This window comes from Lagopus muta, chromosome 2 (genome assembly GCF_023343835.1).
Source record: "Lagopus muta isolate bLagMut1 chromosome 2, bLagMut1 primary, whole genome shotgun sequence".
Classification (NCBI taxonomy): Eukaryota; Metazoa; Chordata; class Aves; order Galliformes; family Phasianidae; genus Lagopus; species Lagopus muta.
Window position 1 is genome coordinate 98,269,264 of NC_064434.1, and position 7,745 is coordinate 98,277,008.

A 7,745-nucleotide genomic window follows, 5' to 3' on the forward strand; every position below is an offset into this window, starting at 1 on the left:
AGTCATATAACAAGCATTAGGTGATGACTTTTTATTATGAGAAACATCTCCAAAGCTTTTTGAAGAAGTAAATAATAACAATAATAAAAGTAATGAAGTTAATGGGTTATTCACAAATAGTGAAAGAGGCTAAAATCTCTGAAAACTTCTTGTGGCTCTTCCTTGTAGTTTGCCAGCTCTAACAGTGGCCACTGAACAGCCTTTTGCGCAGCTTGGAATGATACAGTAGCAAACTATGCCATTTAGATTTCCCAGTACTGGGATACGTTGTTTGTTTGGATACAGTTCGCTTACTGTTTGCAGTTGTGCTGGCAGCTCCAGATAAATGAGAAATCAGAATTTAAGTTTTGCATATTCATATAAGTGCTGTCTAATCTCTCTACAGGGTGCATAGGAAGTTAGCATACTCAAAATGCCTATGAAGGAGTTGTGCTTTAAAGCCAGAGATATGTTTTCATGTGAAAAGGCTGTACTGTTGGAGGAAAAACTGGAAAGGTTTATAATAGCATTGGCCTTTTAAATCCTTCAGTACAAGTCCTTGAATTGAAAGCTATTTTTTTAGAATAAACATGAAAGAACATAGAAGCTACAGGTATTAGTATCCCATTATCAATCTTATTTCAAATGTGTCTTTAGCAGTTTACAAACTGGAGGCTCAGCTGGTGAACGTCTGCATACCTCTATGGACTTCAGTTTGAACTGTACTGACACTTTCTATAGACTTGGTTCAAAGAAAAAATAATGGATTTTTTTTTCCCTGTATCAAACATGATCTCTCTTGCTTTCAAACTACCATCCAGTTCACAGATACATTTCTATGAGCAGGAAAGGTTCAGTGTTTATATAATGGAAAAGCTCCACAGCCGTGCTGTGGATGATCTCACTATTCTTTCTAAAATGAATTTTCTTTATCTGAGAGAAATCAGAACAAGTGGATTTACTGCTTGTATATCTCTGGGGAAAAGTGAAAAGAAAAAATGTATTGTATGATTGATTTCATGACATAATTTTTTATGATTTTTTTTTTTAATCTATTTTGAAAGTGTTTTAAATAACAAAAAGCACATGGAGCTTTTTTTATCTAACCACTGTATCTTAAAAATAAGGAACTGCCAATACTCCTAGTTCATTATGATTATGTTATATATGAGTATGACTGCAGTTTTTCAAGAATGAGAAATATGCTTCTGTTTCATGTTTGTTTTTTGTCAGCTATTCTCCACCAGCTTAAGTGCTCACTGGGAATATGTTTCAAAGTCTCTAGCTGATAAGTTTCCTCAAAGGGCTTTGCCTTTGGAGTGCATTAAGCACAGCAAGTCAGAAATGGAAAATCTTCCACCGTAGTGTTGCTGTGGCCTCCCTTTGAATACTTTGGGCAGTTACGGTCTCCAGAATACAACAAGAATGTTAAGGTCCTTGAATGCACCCAGAGGTGGAACAGGAAGCCAGTAACTGCTGGAAAGCATGTCCTGTGTGGAGAGGCTGAGGACGTTTGGATTGTCTAGCTGTGGGTACCCTAGGCAGAGGCTAAATTAATCAAACACTTTCTTCATATAAAAATAACTGCTGCAATTACTGAAAATATAGGGCCATATATTTGGTATCCAATTTTTTTCCCCCCAGTTAAGATAAACATGCTTCTTGTCATTAATTATCTGTGAAAAATTAATTCTGTGAAAAATATTTAAGATCATTTCATAAAACAGGATATGAATGTATTTTGCAGAATCTTAAAAAAACAAAACAAGCACACACACACACAGATACAAACCCATACCAAACCAGGGGTACTTGGCAGTGCTTTTTGTGATGTCGTAGGAGTGGTACAGAAGATAGATCAGAAATTTGGTTTATGGATAAGGATCTCAAAAAAGACTGTGAACTGTTTGGAGATTTCATCTTCACAACTGTTGACTAAGAGGGTGGTACATAACTTCGGAAGGGATATTTTTTTTTAATGCAGAGATATGTTTTAATGCAATATGCTAGAGTGTGACAGAATCTGTTTTGGCCCTAACCTTTTAAAATGAGCCTACTATGACAGACAGTGCCAGAGCTGTGGCTGTCTGGAGTTTTCAGCTTCAGATATCATTATATTCCGCAGTGTCATGCAAGTGCATTTTTGAGGAACAGCACAAGAGTGAATTGTGCCTTCAGGACAGTTGACTTTGAGTAAATGTGAAATACCCTAAGGATTTCTCATTGGAATTCAGTTATCTGTTGGAAGTAAATACAGAAATAGTGCTAGTTCTAAAATTAGAGCAATGGGTAAGTTTGAAAGGATGTTAATATAATTTTATTTCAATAGAGAAAAAACAGCAATATCTAATTTGCCAGAATTTGAAATAGAGTAGTCAGTGTACATAGATAAAAATTTGAAGGTTTGAGGATTTTGTGTTCAAAAAACAGATAAAGAATGATCATTCTTATAAGGAAAGCATTGTATAAATAGTAGGCAATGCAAAGATAAATGAAAATGCCTGTGTTTGAATTACACTCTAAGCCTGAAGTACTCCAAATCTGTTTTGGATAGCCAAAGAGAAAAGAAGATGGTTATGTGAAGGCTGCTTGTCACGAATCAGCTTTCCAAGTCCAGAAAACGTGGATTTTTATTTTCTGTTTAAAAAGAAAAAAAGAAAAAAGAAAAAAAAAAAAAAAAAAAAAAAGAGTAGTGATGAAATCCCTACTGTTGGAAAAGTCCAAAGTCCAGCCATCAACCTGACCTCTACTGAGTCTTATCACTAAGCCACATCACTTAGTGCCGTTTTCACATATCTCTTAAATACCTCCAATGGTGGGGACTCCAATAATGCCCTGGGCAAGTCCATTCCGGTGCTTTACCCACCCTCTCTGTGAAGAAATTCTTCCTGATATCCAGTCTAAACTTATCTTAAGATGTCTTGGATTGGCTGATTCCAAGAATGCTTATATACTGAATCAGAGATCTGGATTGTCAAAATGTGCACAAGTCCACTTTTTCTTTCCTAAGAACTCAAGAGATTGAGCAATTTATTCTGATTGGCTTTGACCTTAATTGCTCCCCCTCCTTTTTATTTTTTTTTTTTTTTTTTTTTTTTTTTTGTAATTATACTTGAAAATAGATTGGGTTTTCAGAGAGCTGATAGTGTGTAGCATTATCTAGGAGCTATGGAAAACTGAAAATTGCCCTGTCAAATTGTTGCAGAATACTCAGCAACAGATTTGTCCTCTATTGGCTTGTTTTGAGCACTGGAGAAATATAGCCAGGGAAGGGAAGGAGGGATCAGCTGATAGGTGATATTTAAGGGCAGTTCCACTTATCATTTCACCAATATATATTTTTTAAAGAGATTTGGGAAGGGTAACAAGGATGATAAAAGACAAAACAGTTTCTGAACGAAGAATAATTAACCAAGCTACAGCTGTTGCTTAAACAGGAGAGAATTGAGGCAGAAATCACAGCAGCTTACAAAAATGAGTTACCAGGGAGAAGATGAGTTGTGGTTGCTTATTCATCTTCCAGTGTTAGAGGGTATTAAAAGATCATGTATTCGAAGCAAGAGAGGATTCTTTTTCATGTAACTTGTACTGGAGCTGAGGAATCACAGCCACAGAGATGCTGATGTGTCACTGCTACATTCAAGGCTCCTCTCCAGAAAATACTGCTTCCATAGTGGACTAATTTTGAGGTTATACTCTTTAAATATGAAAAATCATGACTACATCTTTAAACTTCTGAAAGTTAAAGATTTAATAAAGTTTCTGAAACATGAAAATGATCATCTTCATCAGAAAGAGGTGAATGATTTGTCTGTTTTTTGTTTTTCTCCTGTGGTCTAATAAATCAAAGGAGCTGTTATATTTCAGGAGAAGAAAGTAATGATTTCACTTGGAAACTAATCGGCCTATCCCAGCAAATGTTTTACTGTCTTCTACATTTCCATGGTGGATTTGGGGAGCAGGTAGTTTGTCTTGTAAAGAGAAAATCTCTCTTTACAATGCCTTTGTGTTTGAAAAGTTCTCTTAGGGATAAAGAAAATTCACAGACATATAGAATATTTTGAATTGGAAGATAATTTAAAGGTTATATTATTCCAGCTCCCCTGCTGTGGGTGGGGGGACACCTCCCTCTAGAGCAGGTTGCTGAAAGCCCCATCCAACCTGGCCTTGAACAGCTCCAGGAATTATTGAAATGCTTTATTCAGTTGAGGTCTACTTCTAAGATGTTTGAAAAAGATGTCTTGGCAAATTTTCATCAGATGTGGAGAAAAAAAATTATATGTGGATTCAAATCTTTTTGTTCAAAAAGTACTTAAGAATTTCTACAATATATGTAGCATTGTTACTCTATGTAATAAATCACATTGTATTCTGAATCTCAGTATACGAACACGATAAATAAACCAGAACTGTTATTTTTTTGCCAAGAGTTGTTTTATGCAGGGTGATCTGAATCACTGGGGACACTTGGCTCTATTAAAATTCCTGGTTACAAGAACTATCAACAAATATGAGTTTTGTACTCATAGTAACTAGAATGATCTGATTTATGAGGTAGTGGAAGATGAATTTGCAACTGCATTTGTAACATTGAGGCTGGGGGTAACCAACATAGGGAATATTAAGTGAGGTAGATGTACAACTTAAAGGCTGTGGAAAGGATTTGGTTTGAAAGAAATTTGTTCAATGACAACTTCTGTCTGGCCACTGTGTAGGTAAATGGAGAAAAAAAAAAAAAGCAAACCAAAAACTAAACAAACCAAACAAAACCAAAAAACAAGGTTATAGCAAGAAGAATGATAGTGGAGTGAATCCTTGCTGACGTCAACTGGCAGAGATCCACTGACACCAGTGGAGCTGACAGCTTGTATCAGTTCTATAAATACGGGGTCACATCCAAGTCTTCATAAGGAAGGTTGGGATTTTTCTATGTGGATTTTTCTTGTCTTACAGGAGCATGTGAATTTGGCTTTAAAAATAGGGCAATTGAGTTGCTGCTGTTTTTAAAAATTAAAAATCTGCTTTTAAATATCAACTTAGAAAACACCTTTTCTTGGCCTTGTTTCCCTGTGTGATTATTTAATGGAATTAACCTGAATTGGGGAGTCTTTCTAACTAATTAATAATTAGTTATGAATTTTAGATTGTTGCAGTATGTATTGATCTTGTATTGATCCCATTGAGGAGTCTAAAAGAATTCCGACACATGGGCTTTTCTAGGGAAAGTCAAAAGATTCGTCTGCTCTGTACAGGTGTTTGAATGATTTGAACATCCTGGGAAATGGAGAAGGGAGCTTGAGAAAAGACAGAAGAGCTAGATCTGCTCATACAGACTGAAAGCCTGCAGAAGAACTTTCATAATGAACTTACAAATTGTACTTCTGCTTCCCTCTTATGTGTCAACTTTGAACAGCACAGAGCATCTTTGTGCTGGGGTCACCGGTCTGGCTTACAGAAAATGCAGTAAGTGGCTCATTAGGCAGATCCTGTGCCTACCTCGTGCATAGTTACCTAATTGCCACAAATTTTATATGCTGCTTGTGATTTGTGAGATAAATGAAGACAGGGATCACAGATTTTTTTTCTTATGGCAACAAGCAAGTCAGGATTTCAAAATACAAATGTAAAGAAAAATACTATTCAGTCTCCTGATTATTTCTTGCACAGGTAGTGATTTATAATCAAGAACTTGTTTTTATAAAAGACTCAGTAGAAACTCAGCAAAGGAACTGTTTCCATGCATGCTTGTCCATACACTTTTCTGCCTCAAGTTCAACCTACTGTCTTATAAAACCTCCTTGCTTCTCCCCACAGTTGCATTTCAGGGAAATTTTCTCTTGTATTTTTAATGAAGTACCCAAGCAATGAAAGAGGCTTTGTTCATACATCTTTTTCAAGTGAAATAGAGTTAACTACTGACACTTCAGATTAAGGATAAAGTCCAAACAGAGTCAGAAATTAAGATCTGATTGGAAATCTTGGAGTCTACGGAACTAGGTTAAATGAAAGTTAAAGAGGTTCTGATCTTACATTATTTTATAATGGCTTAGATTCATTTCCTTAGTCCAGCAATTTTAATTACTTAGGAAGGGATACCCAGTTATACCCAAGAAAGTAATTGCTAATGTAACAAGCCAATTACCTGCAAACTTTTGGAACAATGAACTGTTAAATAATAATGTGATAAAAAGGGACTGTTACAGACAGTTTAAAGGTAGGTTCCCGGATTAGCCCTGGTGACACTGAAAAGATTGTGTTGAAGGATGGCTGAAAAGATTTCCTGAAACAGATAAAATACTCCAGTAGCATAAAAGAGCTTCAATAGAGCTCGGGTTTGAATCTTTATTGTCAACGATCACTAGCATTCTGTCTTCTTGTATACATTCATGATACAGAGTAGCTTTGAAGTAACTTGTTTGATGTGTGCATGTGCACAGTTAAAGGACATGTAAGAAATTAATTTGGTAAAGGAACATTTCATTGCTCCTCAGTCACAGACTAACTTGTTGTCCATCTATAGAAGGTACTTGTAGCCTGTCAGTAGAAGTTTGCATTCACCCCACAGTAATGACCAACTGTGTGTGCTTTGGTGCAGCCTTTGGTACTCTTGAGAATGGTTGAATAGCTGAGATTAGTCCTTACCACTGAGGAATTTTAGATGCTCATTTATTCTTTTTTCTCTTCAGACTCTCTGGTTTCTTGTCCATTGGACTGAGATTGAATGTATGTATCTGTTTATTGCATTGTCTATTCATGGTCTACTGAAGTTGTCCTCCGGACATCTGGATTTCAAGCCTGCTGCTCATTTTGACGTTTTTTCCTTCACTTTTAAACAAAGCAGGAAAGCCATTTAAGGAAAACACACACGCGCACACAGAGTTAGATCAAATGGAAGAAAACACAGCACCCTTGGCTAACTTATACATAGGGAAAAATGTAATCCATGTTAATACAGTCTGATAGCACAAACTGTGTGGAAAATAGTCGTCTTTCTATAAGACTCTTCAGATACAAATCTGATAACTGTAATTTTAGACACACAGAACATTTTTCCTTACTGTAAAGAAGACCAGTACATTTTTGACAGACAGTAGAAGATTTGTGAATCTTAGGAAAATACTTGTTCCTCTTCCTAAGCATTTCACAGACTTGTGGCTCAGAAAAATATTCACAAACTTCAGTGTGAGTGATGTTGACAAATAAACAAACTGTGCAGAAGCAGCATTGTTGAGATTCTCAGGACTTTTATAGTCAAACTGTCTAGTCAACCCTATGACATAATATGGCATTTTCAGGCACTTCAGCATTATGTTAGTATAAAATGGGAAATAATGAGATTAATGGTGCTTTGTTCACTTTTTGTTGTTGTTTTTTAGAACCATAAAGTTGTTGGCATCTGAACTGGAAAGTCATTTTAATTTTGAAGAGATGAAGCAAGAAAGACTGTTAATTTGGAGTAAGAAGCCTAAGTGCATTAGTCTTGCTATTTCTTCTTCTCACCATGTTTGTAGTGCCTGTCATTTAGATACTCAAATGATTTGTTTAAAATAAAAAAAATATTGTTTTTCTTTGCTGCTTCCAATGTACCATTTGACTTTTGTTGATACCGTGCCTAGGAGGCTGGAAGAGAACATGAAGGAAATAGCTGTTGGATATGCCTTGCACAGGAGTCTCTGTAGAAACTGACAAGTCTTGTGGTCCAGAGATATGATGACAATATTGTTTACTTCACAGGAGACTGTAAGAGACCAGACCAGTCTTCAGTC

At 36.0% G+C, this 7,745-nt stretch overlaps 1 long non-coding RNA gene across 1 annotated transcript in view; it reads left to right on the top strand.

The window, feature by feature from the left end:
- Positions 1-6,021, top strand: part of LOC125689531 (uncharacterized) — an 80,020-nt gene extending 73,999 nt beyond the window's left edge. Inside the window, exon 3 of the long non-coding RNA XR_007375323.1 lies at positions 5,232-6,021. This is a non-coding gene — a long non-coding RNA (uncharacterized LOC125689531). The remainder of the gene's footprint in view (positions 1-5,231) is intronic.
- The last annotated feature ends 1,724 nt before the right edge of the window (positions 6,022-7,745 follow it).